The following is a 24,874-nucleotide window of genomic DNA, read 5'->3' on the forward strand; positions in this document are numbered from 1 at the left end:
AACTCACATGGTTCCTGCCGCCCCAATGATCGTGTGGGGAGGAAGCTTGCCCTCGACAACCAGCTCAAGATGGGCCACACATGCAGACGGTATGCGCGTAATGAGAACATCAGCCACGTTCAAGAGGAGGGTGAAACACACCTGAAACGCTGCATGACGCAAGTCTGCAAGTGAATGAAGTGCGCTAAACCCGTCGCGTCGCACTGGAGAGAGGGAGTGACGGTGAAGGTAGGGAAGGAGAGCCTCCCTCGTGAGAGGTTTGTGGTAGGAAAAAAAATACGTATGGTGGGCTGAAGATGTGTAAGTCAAAGGGATTCGTTATAGAATTCCAAGTGGACATATTTACGGTGACTGTAATAGTTGTTTACGTACCATGTAACGAGAGAGAAAACGAGGATTGAGATATGTTCAGCAGGGAGTCTGAGAGACCACTGAGTAGTAGTGTTGGTCCGAGACAGAAGCTCATTATGGAGATGGCTACACACGGAGCAGGAAAAGACAGAGATGAGGCAGTAACAAGAAAGCCTGGGATGTTTTGGGAAAATAATAATTACAAGATACGTGAGGTGTGTGTGTGTGTGTATCAACAGGTCTGGACTGAACGTTGAGAAGTACCCTGAACAATGATGTTCACAATATCATGTAACACGTACACAGATGCCAGACACGAGAATATCACAACAAATGTGTTTTCCAAAAGACGTGTTCAGTATCTACGCCTGGCATTGCATGGGGAAAGTCACATTGTACAGTAGTTATATGTAATATGCAAGGCTAATGCAAATGGCCATGGATTAGGAATGTAAATGACACACAAAACGAGGAGGTTCTAAGTTGAGGAACTAGGGCATGAACCAAACATTCCACGAAGAATTAGAATGAAGCGGAAAAGAGGGTTCAAAATTAGCTTGAGGTGGCGGGAGAAACCTTTAGAGGATCTATATCATGAAGGATAGCCACAGGAATTTCTAGCATTGTACATCACATACGTCAGATGACTCGAGGAGAGGTTGAATGATCCAGTGAATAGCGATGAATGTACGGAAAACCGTGATAAACACAACGTCGTTAAACCCCTGAAATACATGATACGAAAAGAAATCAAGTAAATGTATAATCATGTGCTGCCAGGAAGGAGGTAAAGAGTGGTCGAGGTCTTCGTGAAAATGTCGAAGAGGTGATTCCCAGCCGGGGTCAACACGCGTAGCTCAGCAGCAATGACCGACACCCACTCAGGATGAGCTGATCAACGTTCATAAACAAGTGAGGCTGCCGTCTTCCCTCTACGTGGATGATGATGACCCGTGTGGATGCCACCCTCCACCACAACCGACCCCTCCCTCGCTGCCGTCACCCCCACACGCCAGGTGCACAACAGTCGTTAAGTGAACGACTACAATGACTGACAGTCTTGCTTACTGCTGAGCTGGCTGGCAGCAGGTGCTGCAGACTGACACATGTTCGGTTGCAACGCTTCGGATCATGATAGATCTGCCGCGCCAAAATAAATTGGGTTAAAGAATGAACCGATTTTCGGGATGATCTGCCTGAAGGGTCACACACACGGGAAACTAGAGATGGTATGCCCTTTGACCTGATCATTATGGGTCAAGTCAAGAATCACCATGGGTCACCTTCGTGCTGAAGGGGTTCAACAAGAATGGTATAATACTGGTACAATACAAGAAGGTCACGAGGTATCAACAATCATCTTGTGGAACTGATGAGAGTGGACGGTAACACGGAGTGTGGGTGGAGGCTGATCCACTGAAGTCTGTGGCTGGGAGCGTGTGGAACAGGTGCAGGAACGAACCTACTGTAATAAGTACAATAATGAGAACAAAAAAAAAGCATGTGGTAAGAGTTGTGGACGAGTTGGTTATTTAGTGGTTATTTACACGGTGGAACTGCACATGAATAAATATGGAAAATGCATCTACTGACAAAAAAAAATCAGATGACTAGAAAATGCTATTGTTTTACAGTATAAAGCTAGCGTAAAATTGTAATTACAAACACAAAAATCACAATGGAAAAAATTCTATTCAAATATCAAACAAGGTATATAAGCTAGACTCTTACGTGAAAAAAAAGTGGCTCATAGAAACAATGACGCAGAGGAAAATGGATTAATTTAGTTAGATTCAACGGATTACTTTTTTGATTATTGAAAGATTAAACAGAATGCTCTTAAGAAAGTCAAGAATCTTTAAACAGTATTCATCGATGCAGAAATGTATGACGTCGTGAACAGAGAAATGACGTCATGAAGTTCCAGCTCAGTATGGACGCCTCAGTGGTGATACCAGACTTATCTATTTATTTACTTCTTTAACGTAGACTCTCAGTGAGAGAGGAAACGGAGGCAAGCATGAGTATTTGTTCTTTTTCTGCGCCATCCCAAAAACTGTAGCTGGTAACTCTTGTAATAATCCCTGTATCCATGAGCATTACACGGTCAATTTTGCACAAATATTTCTATGGAGCAGATATTCATACAGTAATAGCTGGGTTACATGGATCACAGGAGAGAATGCAAAGTATCACAACACACCACACACACACACACACACACACACAAGCCATACTGTCATTACCAAAGATGTATCTACCATACAGAGCGCAGAGCCTGATCATTATCAGAATGGAAACTCGAATGTCATTTCTCGTAATAAAAGCGGTAAAGATTCTCGAGATAAATACCCTCAAGGGAAGCCTCAGCTATAAACATCAGCGCAGGAAAACTTTCATGAAAACATGAAGTATCATGACCTTGATGATACACACACACGGGCATCGCTCACGTCCCACGAACGATCTATGAAAGATAAACAACAATGAACTACTGCTAATTCCCCACTCAGCTCAGACGGGTTCATCTAACGCCACAGAATTAATTCTCGACAGTGTTGACTGCTGAGAAATCTGCACAGAGCCGGAGATATTCCAGAAGAAATAGTTAATTTATGTATGTATAAATAATCTAAGTATTCCGGCAAGATCTCCTTCCGCTATAACCAAACCACAAACTGACCAGCGGCCATCCACATGAAGGTGTAGTTTCAGCGGACAAACCAGGTTCAGGATCTAACACACCAAACACGTTGACTCAACAGGCTAAGCATGTTCTTGATGTTCGCTGGTGACTCACAGTCCAGGAACGTATTCACCACACCTTACCTTCCTAGTTTCAGAACAAACACCAAGTTATCATTAACCAGAACCTATGTACACACAACAGAAAATGATCTTTACACTTTCAAAGAGACATGATATGACATAAGGACAAAAAATCTGAGAGTATACAATCTCTTAAGGTTAACAGGTGATCATTTTGAGACCTATCGTTCACTGATGTAAACTTCTCTGTGCTGTGTGTACACCCTCCACTGGTTTATAACTTCTGTCCTGTCTGCTTTCCGTCCTTTTTTTTCGGAGCTGGTCTGCCAGGGTTGTTGATGCTACAGGTCAGTGCTTGCAATATATTAATTAAGTAACCTGACTCTGGTCTGATAAGCCTTGATGGTAGGTGTCTGCTCATCTATCTCAGTCCTGGAGTCTTCTTAATGTCCTCCGTCCAGGAGTAACTCACACAAGCCCCTGACGTTTATGCTAATTTTCCCAGTTTCCCACTCGCTCCTCACGTGATCAATTTGGCTCATTCCATCCATTCTATCACTCCGGCCAGGAAGCATATTTTAAGGAAAGATTATAAACTTAGCTTTTCAGGACTTCTGCGAGCGTATTACTCGTATCTACATTGTAATGAATGACCTTCAGAACCTGAAGCCAGGAGTATACCTGAAGTATGCTGGTCCCAGTAATTCAGATGTTACAGAATCCGTGCCGACAACGAGGGTCCTTTCGATGTTTTCTCGTTTCAAGAATGTCTCGTAGTCACCTCGGCGATCTTGTCCCAAGCCAGTATTCCAGGCGGGAGAACACAAACGCTTCTCTCGTTCTGAAAGCATTCAGTATCCAGGATGTCGTCCTTTGCAGATCCGACAGTTCCTTTCGTGTGCTCTCTAACGGTAAGGTCATGCATCAGCAATCCTAGATCTCTCTCTCTCTCTCTCTCTCTCTCTCTCTCTCTCTCTCTCTCTCTCTCTCTCTCTCTCTCTCTCTCTGTCCTGTTTCCATCTTGTATTCTGCATGTCCCCTCCCCTTCCGTAGCGAACTTCAGATATCATTTTCACAGACCTGATGAGTACCTGGTCAAGTCTTCAGGAGTCTTCATCCCTACAACCCAGTATGACCCACACTGCTGGATTGCAGCGTTGGTCGACCTAGCTGTTGGGAGCCACCACATCCCTCACAACCTGGCTGATCTGGTACACTTTGTAGGTACTTGTCCAGTACACTCTGACACTTCTCTAATGTGCATCCCACGATGTTTCTGATGGTAACTGGCAAGGTGATGAGTCTTGGCGGCCCTCGGATGTTTAAGGTGTTCTCTCTTTCAATGCCTCTCGCACCTTTGTATTTCAGAGGCAGTATTTTACGAAGTCTTCCATGACTGTCGCGCCAATAGGACGCTATTTCCGAAAACACTTGGGGGACAGTAACTCCTGCGCTCCAGGGAGTACAGCCTCAGAGACTTAGCCGATATTAGCTAGATTCCAGTGTCCTCCATCGATGATATTTCTCTATTAATTCTACTATTGATAACAAAAGACGATACGTAGCTGTGCTGCCAACGGCTGTTCGTGTTGGATACAAGCATTAGGAACAGATGATGGCACGAGGTGTAAACATTATAGAAGCTACACATTACAAGTATCTAACCATTACTATCTGGGATCGGGCATTCTCCGTGTAAACATTGCACGTGTAATGACTCCATGCTTACATCTGGCACAAAACTTTGCGTTAATATAAGAATTTTCCCACTAACTAACCTCCCTAACAAAGGCTCTAAATATATTTTCGTAATCCCTAACTTCCTCATCACTAACTGTAACGATGTCAGAGTACTGGTGAATCTTCCTGAAGTCCTTATACACCATGTTTCACGACAAAACAAATTCGCAAAAGGTTCCACGAGCCAAATAGAAGGATAGAGGCGTTGGAGAACCCGAGGAGTGTATAATATGTTTCCTACTGTATATGGCTCTGGTGCGGTGAGGTGGGGATCGATCGCTCTAGATGTTAAGGCCAGACAACCATGCGTGTTATCTCGACAAATGATGATCGTCTGGGGAGAAGCGTTCACTCATAATCACTCTTGCTGTTTTAGGAAAAATGCAATCACACAGTCTATACCTGGCTTCAAGAACAAATCTATCAATGAATAAATAAACAGGTTTTGTTTTTCATGGACGTTACGGGGGAATGTTGAAGGAACCAGGATGGGTACGCAAGAAAACAGTGTTAGAGAGTAGTAAGATACAAACACTAGGAGAAAGGTTCGGGCCGAGGTGGTAATTTACCCTGGAATCTTACCATAAAAACCATCACCGGGACAATGGCAAGAGAGGGTATTTCCCAAATTTTCTCAATGAAAAAGACAAACGATCAGTATTCATGAATATCAAATTAAGCAGAAAATGAGATCAGGAGGATAAGAGTTCCAAAACAAGTTCATCCGAAAACACGGCGGTACCAGATTGACTTTTTATTTAAAGTAAACATTTTCTCACTCGGTTGGTTGGCCATACAGGTTATAGACCTACTGACATCTAGGGTCATTAAGGCAATCAACCACCACTGAACACTTAACATGTTCAAGATAATTGGAAGACGAAACATGTATACTGTATTTATGACCCCTTCTCTCTCTCTCTCTCTCTCTCTCTCTCTTTGAACACTATCCTTAGTGGGACACACTGCTGCTCTACAGCAAATATATTACAATGGAAATGAGACAGGCGCTTCTGTAGATGACAACACATCACATTCCAGACACGGTCTATGTACGAAATGTTCACGCGTAAGATACAAGATGACGCATCTCAAAACAGGTTAAGCTTATGATAATTACCGAGTGTGTGAAGAGACGGTAATTTGTACGCTAAATTTATCAAAACAAAGCTGTTCGAAAGACTGAAAACAATTATAGTACTATGCAGAGGGACTGAGACACAAGGCTAAACTAAAAAAATATCATCAATAGGTAAGAGCACACATGACGTTACGATGAAACAGGTGTTTAAGCCAGGTGTTTAATCATCTTATCATAGTTTCTAAGGATCTCTTCTACCCCCTACACCAGACTCCGTCCCGACATTTTCTTCTGAAAGCCTGGTTCACCAGGCTGTGTGTTGCTGCAGCTCTGCACCTGCTATATACTGTCCAACCTGGCTGGTTCTGCACACCTTGCAGGAAGCACACCCGTTGGTTTTTCAAGTCCAGGGGTCCTTAAATTTTCTGGTAACTGGCTGAACTGACGTGAACCTCTGACATTTATGCTGTCTTCCCTTATGTTTGAGACATAATCTCTGTTCTTAAGTGGATTTAATTTGTACACTGCAGCCAGTACGTTGCTCCAGCAAGATATTACCTCTTTTTCCCGTGCTTATCATAGCGTAACGGAACGATGCGATAGGTACAGTGCTCAAGACACACGATATATTATAGAACGATAACAAGTGAATACAAGATATGAAGCAGTATGGAGGAGGTAACCGTTAACAATATGTTATGCGGTATCAGGCCACAGTGGACGTCTGGATATCGATAACCGTGCGAGAAACACTGGTGCAGAGTTGCTATGAAAGAGAATTTCTGAAAGCTTTAGAGGAAATACTGTACAGTGATTAAAGGTAAAACTTACGTGTGAATAAATTAGACGTGATTGAATACGACAGATAACGCATGTGATAACAATGGAGGAGTTTAAGAGGGCGTCTGGCCGACCAGGCCGCGTAGGTATACGAGAGGCGGCCTCCAACAGCTTGGTCGACCAGCAGCCTGGGTTGTGGGGCACAAGACCCGGCAGAAGGCTTCATCACGTATCTACAAGACGGGTGCTTAACAAAAGATTAAAAATTTTGATCATGAAACACACTTTTAGCTACATATTGAGTCATCTTTTCATGAGGGCCGCAGGAACCCTTCCGTCAAGAGGTCCTTGAGCGTCGCGACGACCCCGTCTCCAGGAACTGGTGAAGCTGCAAGGCTGCGCCGCTTCCGGTAGCAGGGAGATAACAGACTCCTCTGTAGTGAGACGTTCTTTGACGAGATTGTTACTGATGATACTTTTCACTCGCGATGTATCCTCGAGCAGGCGGAGTCTGGTAACACCTTTTGACTAGATGTGACAGTGAAGATAAATCTTACAGAAAATGGAGGAAAAACATATTACTGACGAGAAAACTGGAGACTGCGATATGAAAAGGGATTTAGTCCTGGTAAACATCCCCGAAAACTCCTCCCACGCATGATACTGAAGGAGACACGGAGGGGGTGCACGGAGGGGAAAGGCCTACGTCTAACTACTGCATTATAATTATGAACTTACCGAAAGTATGTGACGTTCCGACAGAGCCAGGGAAGATCTCCCTGATCCCCAGAGAGATAGACTTTGTGGTGAAGATAAGAGTGTGTGGATGTAGTAAGGAGGCGTATAATCTCGAGGTTCATATGAGGCCTTCATATGTGTGAGGCAGACTGCACGGTAACGTTCTGGTACGGCGGATACAGACACTCGACCCGGTATACACATACTGGTAGATAGACTGACCAGCGAGAAATCTGCTTCTAGGTACCGTTTATGGCACGTACCATTTCTGTCCGTCTATCTATCTATCTATCTATCTATCTATCTATATATATATATATATATATATATATATATATATATATATATATATATATATATATATATATATATATAATTGAAAAATAAAAAGAAAAGGCATGACGTGTTGCTTAGGTTGCTTAGGAAGAGTAGAAATTTAGACACGGGTGAGGGAGGCTCGCGCTCCACGTGGCTCCAGTGTCAGCGGTGTTAACCCGGGGTTAATGTGGCTATACCACGATACCATCGGCAGGGGGAACAGGCTCTAACCCCCCCATTGTTGTCTATGGGGCGAGCCTCGCTACCCGGATCGCCTCTTAATTTGTTCGACACTGATTACATGCTTCGTCAAGTCGATTGTCGGGAGGCAGTATCACCAAGGTACATACAAGGTCGATGCATCCCTAGAGGGGGGGGGGGGGGTCCCCCTTAACCTGGTGTACTTACAGAGCAGAACGTAAGTATACTGCACAAGATGCACGGGAGGGAATACTCCCCTTCCTGTTGTACTTACAGACCACCACTTGGTCAACACATGTAGATAATTGGTACAATCATTCCACAGCACATTAGGGGAGACAATGTGCATATTTAATATCTTTCCAGTCTGCGCTCCAGAGAATGAATAGTTTCATTCATTTTCTGTATCTATGACGTCTGACAAGTCAATCGGGTTGTGGATGATCTTTCTAAATATCTTCTAACTGGACATATTTTCCCGCAGTGTAAGGTAATGTTAATAGGCAGAACAGGATTCGGACCTGAAATTCAGGCTGGAAGGTCACAGATCTACGTACAGCGTCATCATCGAAGCTTCTCTCACTTGGCTTGAACGTTCACCACATTCAACCCACCAACATGTGTGTAGGAGCACCGGGCTGCTATGTTGTACCCGTTAACAGAAGGTGAGGTCACCTGGCATAGTTACCCTCATAACATGGCCAATTTTTCATGCGTGATATAACGGTAAAACAACCGATAGTCTATACGAGTTTGTGTTTCTTTCTTCCCCTACGACGAGTAAATCCACACTTACCTTCATACGGGTATTCTCAGTGGCTGGCCCACTGGAAGACCTGTCTGATCACAGTGTCTTAGAGTAGCTGCTTAACTAATGATAAACCAATGTAACTCGTCAGAGGGATTCGAATTCTCCCTAAACATATCTACAGCTGAACTAATGAAAAAATATGAGGAATACTGAGGATTATGATAACATACAAGGAGGCCCAAACAGGCCTCAGCACTCGTAAAATACTTGGATGATGAAATTCAACCCAACCAAACGCACAGTGATGAAGACAAGCCACAATGAAGACCAGAGTATGACCATCATCTTGCAAGGTGCCAATTAAGATGGTGCCAATTAAGCTAATCTTGTACGTAGTGCGTCATCGTAAAACCACATCAGGAGATCTGTACGGGAAGTAAACTCTATGCTGATGAGAAACTAAAACTACATCCAAGCACATGAACAAAGAGATGTTATGAAAAAAATATTCATAACTTACACTAAACTCAATTTACAGCGAACCTCACTACTTAAGCCATCCCATATAAGGAGGCAATAAGCATCTGCTAAAGGGTCCGACGATAAGCTACAAAATACTACCCTGAAGTAATGGGGCAACACTACAGTCAGAGGCTGGCAGCCACAGACCTGCTCAAGTTAAAAAAGATATTGGCGAACAACAATAGAATTTCTGAGTTCCTCATCGGTTCTGATGATGACATTTAGAAAGTGTCTGAACTAAAAAGGAACAGATCAACTACAAAACAGCAGTGGTAAACGCAAATAACACATGGAAGTCAACACAAAAAGAGGATACTCGGTAAGCTGCTGCGTCACATGATTACTGTGTGGCCATCAGCAAGTCAAAGGTGGGCCGTTCTGATACCTGTTTCTTTACCTACACGTCGAAGCTTTGGAACTCTCTACCCCTCTCATGTCTTTCCCAATATCTATGACCTGGCATATTTCAAAAGACAGGTTCTTCACTTTCTCAAAACTTCGTAAGAACTTTCACTTGTCTTTTCTTTTTTTCCCTTTCGTAATTTTCTCAATATTTCAATTAAGGCTCGGCCTTGATGAGGACTTTTGTCCGTAACTGGAGCATTCAACATGAAAAAAATAGAAAATAACAGGTAATGACACACACACACACACACACACACACACACACACACACACACACACACACGCACGCGCACGAGCGGATCTTCATGGTGTTTTTCACAAACGGGAGCATGGGATCAAAACTGTATAGCTTCGAATTCTGCTCGCTATAGAGATGGTCCACAGTCTACCCATCTGTTCATCTTGCCCAAGGGGCTGGTCGATAACATGGGCAGCTGGCATTGGCTAGGGCATGTGAGAGCTGAATATATATACAGGAGTAAAAACATGGCACATACAAAAAAAAAAAAAGTCAAGAGACGAGGTAACAAGTGTAGAAAAGTCTCTCCACGCAACACATACATAAACAGTAATCAACACACACACACACACACACACACACACAAACACACACACACACACACACACGAGCGTAAAGCTCCCTTCACGTAAGACATAGTATTCATATCAGGTAGGAATAAGGGGGAAACTCCTTTAATGGACAGATCATATCAGTGGAAGGGATTAAAGAACGAATGTCGAAGGAGCCTCCCCTACGTGGGTCGAGGTGATCGGCGGAGTACCACAGGGAAAACACTGGGACGAATGTCTGTGTGTGTGCGTGGTAGTTCCAAGTGCGTGGTAGTTCCAACAGCGTTGGACGTACGAGTCTTGTGCCTTGAACCTACAACAAAGGGAGAAGTTAGCTGCGTTGGAAAAGAAATGCCTGGAGATCTGTGGTGCGAGTCGGGCTGGTCGTGGAAGGAATAACAGCGTCAGAGAGATGCGAGAACACGAGTAAGCGCAGTCTGACCTGACAGGTGTTCTGAGATGGTTTGGATTTATGGAGAGGAAGAGCGAGGAGTACTAAGATCTATATGCGTGACGTAGAGGGAGTAGGGCAGGGCGATAGGATGAACCGGATCCATTTGGTAGATGAATAGAAACTTCGTCTCAGTAGACAAAACCCAAGAAACTGAAGCGGTCAAGGTAAACCAAGCAGCAATATGTGGTTTGCATGTGGATGGTAAACTCTGTTTTCGGTCCATTATACGAGACAGCTAGAGATTGGATGTGTGCAAATGAGGCAATTGTCAGTTCGTTACTGACGCCACCTTGGTAGGAGGGAGACGTAAATAGGAAAGATATATATATATATATATATATATATATATATATATATATATATATATATATATATTATTTTGCTTTGTCGCTATCTCCCGCGTTTGCGAGGTAGCGCAAGGAAACAGACGAAAGAAATGGCTCAACCCACCCCCATACACATGTATATACATACGTCCACACACGCAAATATACATACCTACACAGCTTTCCATGGTTTACCCCAGACGCTTCACATGCCCTGATTCAATCCACTGACAGCACGTCAACCCCGGTATACCACATCGATCCAATTCACTCTATTCCTTGCCCTCCTTTCACCCTCCTGCATGTTCAGGCCCCGATCACACAAAATCTTTTTCACTCCATCTTTCTACCTCCAATTTGGTCTCCCACTTCTCCTCGTTCCCTCCACCTCCGACACATATATCCTCTTGGTCAATCTTTCCTCACTCATTCTCTCCATGTGCCCAAACCATTTCAAAACACCCTCTTCTGCTCTCTCAACCACGCTCTTTTTATTTCCACACATCTCTCTTACCCTTACGTTACTTACTCGATCAAACCACCTCACACCACACATTGTCCTCAAACATCTCATTTCCAGCACATCCATCCTCCTGCGCACAACTCTATCCATAGCCCACGCCTCGCAACCATACAACATTGTTGAAACCACTATTCCTTCAAACATACCCATTTTTGCTTTCCGAGATAATGTTCTCGACTTCCACACATTCTTCAAGGCTCCCAGGATTTCTGCCCCCTCCCCCACCCTATGATCTTAATACCTTCCACAGAGCATCTCTATCAACTCTATCATATGCCTTCTCCAGATCCATAAATGCTACATACAAATCCATTTGCTTTTCTAAGTATTTCTCACATACAATCTTCAAAGCAAACACCTGATCCACACATCCTCTATCACTTCTGAAACCACACTGCTCTTCTCCAATCTGATGCTCTGTACATGCCTTCACCCTCTCAATCAATACCCTCCCATATAATTTACCAGGAATACTCAACAAACTTATACCTCTGTAATTTGAGCACTCACTCTTATCCCCTTTGCCTTTGTACAATGGCACTATGCACGCATTCCGCCAATCCTCAGGCACCTCACAATGAGTCATACATACATCAAATAACCTTACCAACCAGTCAATAATACAGTCACCCCCTTTTTTAATAAATTCCACTGCAATACCATCCAAACCTGCTGCCTTGCCGGCTTTCATCTTCCGCAAAGCTTTTACTACCTCTTCTCTGTTTACCAAATCATTTTCCCTAACCCTCTCACTTTGCACACCACCTCGACCAAAACACCCTATATCTGCCACTCTATTATCAAACACACACACACACACACACACACACACACACATATATATATATATATATATATATATATATATATATATATATATATATATATATATATATATATATTCCTATGAGTCCACGGGGAAATGAAATGGACTCATAGGAATATCTTGATCACGCGCAAAATTGTGATCCTTTCCAATATATATATATATATATATATATATATATATATATATATATATATATATATATATATATATATATATATATATATTTTATATATATATATTTTATATATATATTTTATATATATATATATTTTATATATATATTTTATATATATATATATATATATATATATATATATATATATATATATATATATATATATATATGTAATAACAAAATGCTTGAGCAAGGTCATATCACGGAACTTAACTGAGAAACATGGGGATAATGCTTCAGCAATACGCTACACCAAGGGGAAATTACACAAACGAATCCCAGCAAACGCAAACATCACAGATAATAAAGACTGCAAAAGCGGAGATTTTTCACAAAAGAAAAAACGTTTACTGGAAAAATACCAAGAGAAAATATCAGAATATATTAACGCAACGAAATACTAAAACATTAAGAACACGAAGGACAATTGTGCAACAATGGCGAAACAATGTGACACAACATCAAAATGCCAAATGTTTACAATGAAACTACCGCAAAGGAATAATATAACATCTTCACAACATTGGAAATATCAATATGAGGACAAAGTCATTAGAACACAAGTTGGCTAAGCAAAACATGCTGACTCTGAATACGAATCTATCAACACGATCAAGGCGAACCATTACTACGTAACCATCAATGCTATCAAAGCACATCATGTAAGTTTATAACAGTCACAAATTATGATGGTCATGTATAACCGGAAAAATTATCAGACAGAAAGTGGGTGTATACAAATGTCCACACTAATGAACCAGATAATGAGTTCACCACCAACGAAACTATCAAGCTACATCATGAATAGATAACTACCGAAATCAACGAGCCAGAATATCAGAATTTGTGTACCTGAGCTTCGGAGGCCTTCTACCCCCTGCTGGTGCCTAAGTTCGGGCCCAAGCTTGTGAGTTAGTGAGCCAGTTTCCGTACATAATCAAAATTAAAGATTTTCTAACTACTAAAACTATAAACAAAGACGAATGTCAGACAGAAAGGAAACTAGAGTACGAAGCCAAACCAAAGAGCGAAGAAGAAAAAACGCAGAGCTACAATATGGTACCTTAGCCCAGCATTATGTGAAACTTGGGCCACCTGGAGTTAATCATTCTCCTTACAACTTCCCGGCCAAACTTGAGGAGGATCATTCCTGAGCGCCCACGGGAGGATGACCAGAGAGCCTGGGGAGCGACCGCGAGGAGATAATCAGCAGAAAAATGTACTAATCACCCAAGAACACATAATGAGAACTATTGCAGGGGATAAAATCATGGGCCGGACAGCCCCTCTCCCTGATACTACCTCGCCTCCTACATTACTATGCACGGGGCTCCCTGCGACCGCTGTGGAATGGTCCAACATGGGGAAGGGAGGGGAGAGAGGGTACTGAAGCACCCCTGTTGTTGTTGTGAATCAGCTGAGATGATGGTAGGTGGTGGTGGTTGTAGTACTGGGAGGCTCCTGCATGATGGTGGAGGGTGCTTATAGCAGTCGTGTTGGAGTATGTCGGCTGAAAATTTCTGTTGTTGCAGTTGTGGGAGGGTCTTGCATGGTGGGGGAACTTGTAACTTGCCAGCGGACATGGTTCTTGTGGTTGATGTTGTAGCTGCATCCGAAGTTGCAGAGGTGACGTACGTCACGGCGGAAGGTTTGATGCTCGGGGTTGTGGTGATGATGTTACCCATGGCTGGGGTTGTGGTGATGATGTTACCCATGGCTGGGGTTGTGTGTGGTGATGATGTTACCCATGGCTGGGGTTGTGTGTGGTGATGATGTTACCCATGGCTGGGTTTGTGGATGATGATGTTACCCATGGCTGGGGTTGTGTGTGGTGATGATGTTACCCATGGCTGGGGTTGTGGTGACGATGTTACCCATGGCTGGGGTTGTGGTGATGATGTTACCCATGGCTGGGGTTGTGGTGATGATGTTACCCATGGCTGGGGTTGTGGTGATGATGTTACCCATGGCTGGGGTTGTGGTGATAATGTTACCCATGGCTGGGGTTGTGGTGATGATGTTACCCATGGCTGGGGTTGTGGTGATAATGTTACCCATGGCTGGGGTTGTGGTGACGATGTTACCCATGGCTGGGGTTGTGGTGATGATGTTACCCATGGCTGGGGTTGTGGTGATGATGTTACCCATGGCTGGGGTTGTGGTGATGATGTTACCCATGGCTGGGGTTGTGGTGATGATGTTACCCATGGCTGGGGTTGTGGTGATAATGTTACCCATGGCTGGGGTTGTGGTGATGATGTTACCCATGGCTGGGGTTGTGGTGATGATGTTACCCATGGCTGGGGTTGTGGTGATGATGTTACCCATGGCTGGGGTTGTGGTGATGATGTTACCCATGGCTGGGGTTGTGGTGATGATGTTACCCATGGCTGGGGTTGTGGTGATGATGTTACCCATGGCTGGGGTTGTGGTGATGATGTTACCCATGGCTGGGGTTGTGGTGATGATGTTACCCATGGCTGGGGTTGTGGTGATGATGTTACCCATGGCTGGGGTTGTGGTGATGATGTTACCCATGGCTGGGGTTGTGGTGATGATGTTACCCATGGCTGGGGTTGTGGTGATGATGTTACCCATGGCTGGGGTTGTGGTGATGATGTTACCCATGGCTGGGGTTGTGGTGATGATGTTACCCATGGCTGGGGTTGTGGTGATGATGTTACCCATGGCTGGGGTTGTGGTGATGATGTTACCCATGGCTGGGGTTGTGGTGATGATGTTACCCATGGCTGGGGTTGTGGTGATGATGTTACCCATGGCTGGGGTTGTGGTGATGATGTTACCCATGGCTGGGGTTGTGGTGATGATGTTACCCATGGCTGGGGTTGTGGTGATGATGTTACCCATGGCTGGGGTTGTGGTGATGATGTTACCCATGGCTGGGGTTGTGGTGATGATGTTACCCATGGCTGGGGTTGTGGTGATGATGTTACCCATGGCTGGGGTTGTGGTGATGATGTTACCCATGGCTGGGGTTGTGGTGATGATGTTACCCATGGCTGGGGTTGTGGTGATGATGTTACCCATGGCTGGGGTTGTGGTGATGATGTTACCCATGGCTGGGGTTGTGGTGATGATGTTACCCATGGCTGGGGTTGTGGTGATGATGTTACCCATGGCTGGGGTTGTGGTGATGATGTTACCCATGGCTGGGGTTGTGGTGATGATGTTACCCATGGCTGGGGTTGTGGTGATGATGTTACCCATGGCTGGGGTTGTGGTGATCATGTTACCCATGGCTGGGGTTGTGGTGATGATGTTACCCATGGCTGGGGTTGTGGTGATGATGTTACCCATGGCTGGGGTTGTGGTGATGATGTTACCCATGGCTGGGGTTGTGGTGATGATGTTACCCATGGCTGGGGTTGTGGTGATGATGTTACCCATGGCTGGGGTTGTGGTGATGATGTTACCCATGGCTGGGGTTGTGGTGATGATGTTACCCATGGCTGGGGTTGTGGTGATGATGTTACCCATGGCTGGGGTTGTGGTGATGATGTTACCCATGGCTGGGGTTGTGGTGATGATGTTACCCATGGCTGGGGTTGTGGTGATGATGTTACCCATGGCTGGGGTTGTGGGTGATGATGTTACCCATGGCTGGGGTTGTGGTGATGATGTTACCCATGGCTGGGGTTGTGGTGATGATGTTACCCATGGCTGGGGTTGTGTGGTGATGATGTTACCCATGGCTGGGGTTGTGGTGATGATGTTACCCATGGCTGGGGTTGTGGTGATGATGTTACCCATGGCTGGGGTTGTGGTGATGATGTTACCCATGGCTGGGGTTGTGGTGATGATGTTACCCATGGCTGGGGTTGTGGTGATGATGTTACCCATGGCTGGGGTTGTGGTGATGATGTTACCCATGGCTGGGGTTGTGGTGATGATGTTACCCATGGCTGGGGTTGTGGTGATGATGTTACCCATGGCTGGGGTTGTGGTGATGATGTTACCCATGGCTGGGGTTGTGGTGATGATGTTACCCATGGCTGGGGTTGTGGTGATGATGTTACCCATGGCTGGGGTTGTGGTGATGATGTTACCCATGGCTGGGGTTGTGGTGATGATGTTACCCATGGCTGGGGTTGTGGTGATGATGTTACCCATGGCTGGGGTTGTGGTGATGATGTTACCCATGGCTGGGGTTGTGGTGATGATGTTACCCATGGCTGGGGTTGTGGTGATGATGTTACCCATGGCTGGGGTTGTGGTGATGATGTTACCCATGGCTGGGGTTGTGGTGATGATGTTACCCATGGCTGGGGTTGTGGTGATGATGTTACCCATGGCTGGGGTTGTGGTGATGAATGTTACCCATGGCTGGGGTTGTGGTGATGATGTTACCCATGGCTGGGGTTGTGGTGATGATGTTACCCATGGCTGGGGTTGTGGTGATGATGTTACCCATGGCTGGGGTTGTGGTGATGATGTTACCCATGGCTGGGGTTGTGGTGATGATGTTACCCATGGCTGGGGTTGTGGTGATGATGTTACCCATGGCTGGGGTTGTGGTGATGATGTTACCCATGGCTGGGGTTGTGGTGATGATGTTACCCATGGCTGGGGTTGTGGTGATGATGTTACCCATGGCTGGGGTTGTGGTGATGATGTTACCCATGGCTGGGGTTGTGGTGATGATGTTACCCATGGCTGGGGTTGTGGTGATGATGTTACCCATGGCTGGGGTTGTGGTGATGATGTTACCCATGGCTGGGGTTGTGGTGATGATGTTACCCATGGCTGGGGTTGTGGTGATGATGTTACCCATGGCTGGGGTTGTGTGTGGTGATGATGTTACCCATGGCTGGGGTTGTGGTGATGATGTTACCCATGGCTGGGGTTGTGTGTGGTGATGATGTTACCCATGGCTGGGGTTGTGTGTGGTGATGATGTTACCCATGGCTGGGGTTGTGGTGATATGTTACCCATGGCTGGGGTTGTGGTGATGATGTTACCCATGGCTGGGGTTGTGTGTGGTGATGATGTTACCCATGGCTGGGGTTGTGTGGTGATGATGTTACCCATGGCTGGGGTTGTGTGTGGTGATGATGTTACCCATGGCTGGGGTTGTGGTGATGATGTTACCCATGGCTGGGGTTGTGTGTGGTGATGATGTTACCCATGGCTGGGGTTGTGTGGTGATGATGTTACCCATGGCTGGGGTTGTGTGGTGATGATGTTACCCATGGCTGGGGTTGTGGTGATGATGTTACCCATGGCTGGGGTTGTGGTGATGATGTTACCCATGGCTGGGTTTGTGGTGATGATGTTACCCATGGCTGGGGTTGTGTGTGGTGATGATGTTACCCATGGCTGGGGTTGTGTGTGGTGATGATGTTACCCATGGCTGGGGTTGTGTGTGGTGATGATGTTACCCATGGCTGGGGTTGTGGGGAAGGTCACAGCGATGGCGGTGCCAGTTAAGGTCATGACATTCCCCGGGGCAATGCTAACGATGCGGGAATGTAGCCAGCTTCTTGAGCAGCGCGATGAGTGCTCCTTCAACACAACGGTAAGCCCTAAGGTATAATGACCTGACCTCTGACCCTACCCTCACAGGTTAAAGACCATGCTATCAGATCCATGGGTCGTATAGTCGTACTGAAGGGTCGTTCGTTATCGGCTTGCTGAGGAGGGAGGGGGTTAAGCACACCTATCTAGTGCCTGGGCGTGATACGTGCGATGGAGAGTGGCTCTGGGAGCAGGGAGGGGTAAACTTTAGCTCTGGCAAACAGTTGTGGTGGTTTATGATGAAATAAAACAACAGACGATAAGAAGATAATACTGGTGATAAGCACGACGGGTTCTCGGGATTCTGAAACTGGATATAAACTGTGTGGCTTCAGGAGAGATGTCAGTAACAACACTGACGGATGCCGAACCAGCAGCCTCTGGTATGGCGATGGCTCGAGGGTGAAGATAAAGCAAGAGTTCTGTACAGATAAGAGAGGACCACAACGTGCGGTTGTTGCTCTGGTGGTCGAGGGGCGTAAGTGTCAGCTTAGAGCGCACAAAAACAATAACGGCCGAACACAAAGAGGTAATGGCCAGGAGGATTATCTTCAGATGTACACTTCTAGTTCCGATAGTAAGGGTAAACTTATTAACGTCCCATTACCTAATGTCATAAACAGCAGTCAAACACTGCCGCTGCTCTAGCTACAGTGATCACACACTGCCGCTGCTCTAGCTACAGTGATCACACACTGCTGCTGCTCTAGCTACAGTGATCACACACTGCCGCTGCTCTAGCTACAGTGATCACACACTGCCGCTGCTCTAGCTACAGTGATCACACACTGCCGCTGCTCTAGCTACAGTGATCACACACTGCCGCTGCTCTAGCTACAGTGATCACACACTGCCGCTGCTCTAGCTACAGTGATCACACACTGCCGCTGCTCTAGCTACAGTGATCACACACTGCCGCTGCTCTAGCTACAGTGATCACACACTGCCGCTGCTCTAGCTACAGTGATCACACACTGCCGCTGCTCTAGCTACAGTGATCACACACTGCCGCTGCTCTAGCTACAGTGATCACACACTGCCGCTGCTCTAGCTACAGTGATCACACACTGCCGCTGCTCTAGCTACAGTGATCACACACTGCTGCTGCTCTAGCTACAGTGATCACACACTGCCGCTGCTCTAGCTACAGTGATCACACACTGTCGCTGCTCTAGCTACAGTGATCACACACTGCCGCTGTTCTAGCTACAGTGATCACACACTGTCGCAGCTCTAGCTACAGTGATCACACACTGCCGCTGTTCTAGCTACAGTGATCACACACTGCTGCTGCTCTAGCTACAGTGATCACACACTGCCGCTGCTCTAGCTACAGTGATCACACACTGCCGCTGCTCTAGCTACAGTGATCACACACTGTCGCTGTTCTAGCTACAGTGATCACACACTGCCGCTGCTCTAGCTACAGTGATCACACACTGCCGCTGTTCTAGCTACAGTGATCACACACTGCCGCTGCTCTAGCTACAGTGATCACACACTGCCGCTGCTTTTGCTTCTAAAGAGCAGTAACAACTACTATAAACAACTAATACAAACTTTAACTACTACTGATACCGTTACGTCTGTTTCTTCCGTTATCTGTACAATACTCCTGTTACTGCCTGTATCATCGCTGCTGTTTTGACATCACTACTGCTTGTACCATTACAGCTATGACTCTTATGTATTACAAAGTCATCCTTATATGGTTAAGTCACAACTCAGAAATAAAACCCACAATGTCCGAAATTAACTTAAATTTCAACGGACTTTCGATATCTGTGGACACAGTACAGGTTCTGATGAATGGTCATTCTACTTAGCAGGATGCCAGTGGGCATTTCAACTCTCTTGAAACAGGTTTCTTATAACGATGGTTTTACTTTTTAAAGCAGGTAGAAAATACTGTTATTACCACACAACTACCGGTAAAATGATGACAACTACTATACCACATCCTCAAGCACTGCAACGACAACCCAAAGCAAGACCAAATCTGTACGCAGCGACAACTTGCTCCCACGTCCCGTTCTTCTTCCTCAGGCACCACCGACACCACCACTATCACCCCACCACCACCACCATCAGCCAGCCCCTCACCCCACAACCAGCACAGCGGGCAGGATAATCAGGCGTTAGGCCAGTAAGCCGCAGCCACTTTTTGTGGGTGACGTAGCTGGGCATCAGGTGAGGGAGGGGCAGGGAGGGATGAGGGAAAAGAAGAGAGGGATGAGGTATGGGGAAGATGAGGGAGTGGGAGAGAGGGAAGGGGGGATCAAGAAGACGAGAGGGATGATAGGGGTATTGAGGTGATGGGGCTGTATGTACGTGATTGAGGCTAAATGGGGCTACGACGAGGCCAAAGTCTTGAAGATGAGAAGAATGTTGGTGAGGAAGAGGGCGAGTGTTAGGAATGGGGAGAATGGGGTAACGGTGGGGAAGGGTGTTGATGAGGAGGAGAAGGGCGATGGTGAAGAGCGAGTGATGCTGGTATGGGAAAATGGCTGGAGTATTAGTCATGGGGAGCGGGTACTGGTGAGGAACAGGAGAGTTGTAAGTGATGGATGAGAATACTGTTGAGGGACACATCACGCTGGGACGATAAAGAAGATAAGGGAGATTTCGAGACGAGGAGAGAGTAAGGTGGGCCGCTGTGGGTTAGGGGTAAGTGGTAGTGGGAAAAGGAGAGAGTCTTGGTGATGGAGAGGAGGACGTCTTGACGTGAGGAGTGTCGGTGGGAGGGGGATAAGAAGGGCGATGTTGATGACATGGAAAGGCGTAGGTGATCAAGGAGGAAAGTTGCCATAACAGAGGATGAGTGTTATGCTGGCAAGGAGAAAATAATGGTACGACACATGTACTGATGGTGACAAGTAGGGAGTACTGTTGAGAGGAGAATGACGGTGCTGGCGAGGGAGAGGATGAACTGCTGGTGAAAGAGGCGAATGTCATACCCATCGTGCATACTATGTTCAGTCTTGGTCAACCTACCTAGGGAAAACACACAGAACGGAGGGAGTACAGAGGCGAGCCACTACCACGATTCACGGCTTGAGAAACAAGTCCTATGAGAGTTGGCTAAACGACCTAAATCTATTTAGCTTAGAAAAGTGAGTAAAAGGTATTCAAAATCGTTAGAGGCTTTGTTAAGCTCGATCTAATGAGGTCATCCCCATTTAGATTCACTCAATCCGTTGTCTCTCATCCAGTACTGCACCTCAATACCCTATCTCTGTCAATTTTTCCTTCCAGCTTTCCCCTCTTACTACACTTTCACAAACTGTCGCTAGCCTCTCATATCAGCCACCAGTGCCTTGCCACCTGTAAATAGCACATAACTCCTCTCTCATCGCCCACATCTCCAGCATACTGCAGATCTGCTTCTTGTTTCAAGACCCTCGCATTTACCCCGTCATAATCCCATCGGTAGAGAGATCAAACAGCGATGGTGACACCATACACCAGTGATGTAGACCCTTCTTCACCAGGGGCCACTCATCCTCCCTCCCTCCCTACCTACCTACTCGCCTTTCTGTTTTCCTCCTCATTGCATTTAGTAACCAGCCATTTACCCAATGCATCCGTAGCATCCTCCATAACGAATCCTTCTAAGTCCTGCCATACACTTTCTCCAGTCATGTAATCTAATCAAAAAGGGAAGTGATCTCAACCTGCGAGGTAAAAATTAGACCAGTATCTCTTATGAGACAAATGAACATGCTATATGGCTATCTTCCACAATGAATCTTGGAGCCATACAATGAGTCGTTTCTCTACGCTGGATGAAATGAAGAATGTTATAACAAAGTTACCGAACTGACAATATGAAAGTAACTTCCTAACTACAACAACCTGCGCAAACGTGCAATTCCGATCCAATTTCATGCGCAAGGACGAAAATGGGTCGAATACCTGGTGAATACCTGATGAAGTCTTCAGGGTCTCATAGCTGCTAGAGCCGCAGCCCGCAGGCACACACAGCCCCCTCAGTATGGCTGGTCTGGTATACTGTGCAGGTATTTGTCCAGTGCACACAACCTTCCCTGCTGTGCACCCTACGGTGGTGTCTGATGGTAGCAAGCAAGGTAGTGACTCGGTGCTCATAAAGATCCACCACGAGTGTGCAGATTACAGTTGTAGTACAATTGGCTAGACACCATCACTGGCATACAGTATAACCGGTGGTGCCACGACCAGTGCCTCACGCCTGCCCCACTTCTCCAACACAGAGCTTCGCTATGTTCACATATACCCGGGCAGTGATTACTCCTTACATAATCCTCCTCTACTCCACCCATAACTCACGCTTCAAGCACAGTGCAACGGACGGGGTCCTTCACACCTGTCTCTTTCCACCTTATAATCCTTTCAGCTATCTCCCTAGTTCCCACTGTTCTCAGATTACTCCTGATTATTATATTTTCACAAGGTCATGACCCCCAGTATCCGATGTCACGGGGTGGTTGGTATAATCTCCCTAGTTTTGGTGTAGTATCAAGTCCACCTATGCCTCTGTCTGTTCCGTGAGACCTGTCTCTCTTTACTTCACATATATTTACAAAAATAAAGGCACCAACTACTCGGATAACAGTTCTGATCTCTTACTCCATTCCTAGGGCCACACCTGACATTTTCTTTTCACTCCTACTGTGTGAGCGTTACCAATTCACGGGTGAAGTGATGGAGTGTGCCTCCTGAGCCGTGAATATGCTTTTGCTCTACAACTTGCAGTCCACGACCCTCCTTCCTCTAATATCATCAGGCTCAAAACTTGTTTTCTCAACTCATTTGGTGACTACCTAGTATTCCACTGTATTTTCCTGTTTCACCTACTCGTCTTCTATGAATCTCTTCCACCAAACTTCGACTGTCTCACCCTCTGCCCACACCTCCCAGCCGCTTTCTGAAGAAATTTCCGCACAAGATTTCAGCCCACACCACAAGTGCCTGACCTCTTGCAAAACAGAAGTTTAGTCCTCTTCTCAACGATTGGATGAACTCATTGGACATCCTCCGTGTGTTCTGAACCATCAATGTATGGATTTCTGTTACTCTAAATTTGCGACTATCAACTTTGTCCAGACACACCATCCTCTCCTCCCACCTCTAAACCCTGACTACGGCACTCTCGAAAGTCTCAAATGCAGTAGCAGGCGAGTGTTCTTTTTCCTGCTTCCTCTGATGGTGAATTTTGAGTGTCTGGAGGCCTACGTACCTTCTCCCATCCTTCAGGTTCAAGCAAACCTGGATCATATCTACTCTCGCTCATTCATTTTACTCTGTTGGAACAACAGCAGATCTACAGTTCGTAAAGTCAAACATTTCTTTATATAAATAAAGTCTACAGACCTCTCTTCTCCTACTGACAGATCTGCTATGAGTAAAGCAGCTTTTAAAGAAGGAGAACTACTGCTCACAGGCAACCTGACCTGAAGATTTAGAAAGTAAAACTAAAAATAGTAATACGGAAACCAGTTCTTTACGGTACAGAAACATGGACCTTGTAAATAAAAGATGAAAAAGTTAGATGAAAAACGTTAAAAAGCTCTGAAATTTGACGCTGGATACGAACGATGAAGATACGTTTGGTAGATCATCAGACCACCAAAGACGTCGTACGTAAAGTATCAAATTTACTCCAAGCAACAAGCCAAGGAGAACGCTGGTGAAAGATGTGACGGGGACAAGATGCGAGGATAAAACACCACAAGGAAGAGAGACGAAAATTGACACTTTATAACCTGAAGGCCGGGGAAAGTTATGACAGCTGGAAGAAGGCTGACGTCAGACAGTTGAGCAAGATCAAAATAGTCCATGACATTGGGCCTAACGACAAGCAGTATACCAAACGAAAGAAGAAATCCAGAATATGTTCAGTAACTTCTGTTCATCAACCTCTTCTCTTCTCGTCGTGACAATTGTACAGAACAGTACACTTGTTCCTCTCCTACTGATAAAGCCACGCACTCTTGGGCGCTCTCTTATGTTTCCTCTCACTCTACTCCGCACAGCTGCGACATTCCCTGTCCTTCAAGTCTACCTCTCACTCAACCTGCGACCCTTCTTGCGTTACCTTACCGCAGAGGCCAAGAGACAATATTTTCTTTGGAGTTTGCTTTGTGGGTAACTCAAGCGTTCTTCCTCACATCTATATGAACATCTCTCAGTTGTAACCACGAAATCTGGTCAGGCATTTTGGATCTTATATGGACTTGGAAGTTGAACTGTAGGTGAATGATGCGCATCGATCTCTTCCCCCTAATTCTGATCTTCCGCTTTAGTTAAACTCTTCAGCACGAACGACGACGTGTCCAAGGGTGGTAACGTCCTGCTCAAGGATGGCACCCCAGTGTTCAAGGGGTTAATCAAGCTGATCATGAGCACATCCACTGTGCTTACTCACCTTTATTCAGAGATCGAATGGAAAGTGATACCACGCACACACAATGGATCACCCTCTCTCTGTGGACAATCTTCACATTCTACTGAAATATAACCTGCTACTTACAGAGGAATGAAGAAACTGCTACTTACAGAGGAATGAAGAAACTGCTACTTACAGAGGAATGAAGAATCTGCTACTTACAGAGGAATGAAGAAACTGCTACTTACAGAGGAATGAAGAATCTGCTACTTACAGAGGAATGAAGAAACTGCTACTTACAGAGAAATGAAGAAACTGCTACTTACAGAGGAATGAAGAATCTGCTACTTACAGAGAAATGAAGAAACTGCTACTTACAGAGGAATGAAGAATCTGCTACTTACAGAGGAATGAAGAAACTGCTACTTACAGAGGAATG

At 45.5% G+C, this 24,874-nt stretch overlaps 1 protein-coding gene across 12 annotated transcripts in view; it reads right to left on the reverse strand.

Moving 5' to 3' along the window:
- The window catches only part of by (focal adhesion protein tensin), a 1,595,780-nt gene that overhangs the window by 1,536,497 nt on the left and 34,409 nt on the right, over positions 1–24,874 (reverse strand). The window lies entirely within an intron of this gene.

Source organism: Panulirus ornatus, chromosome 6 (assembly GCF_036320965.1).
Source record: "Panulirus ornatus isolate Po-2019 chromosome 6, ASM3632096v1, whole genome shotgun sequence".
In the NCBI taxonomy this organism is placed as follows: domain Eukaryota; kingdom Metazoa; phylum Arthropoda; class Malacostraca; order Decapoda; family Palinuridae; genus Panulirus; species Panulirus ornatus.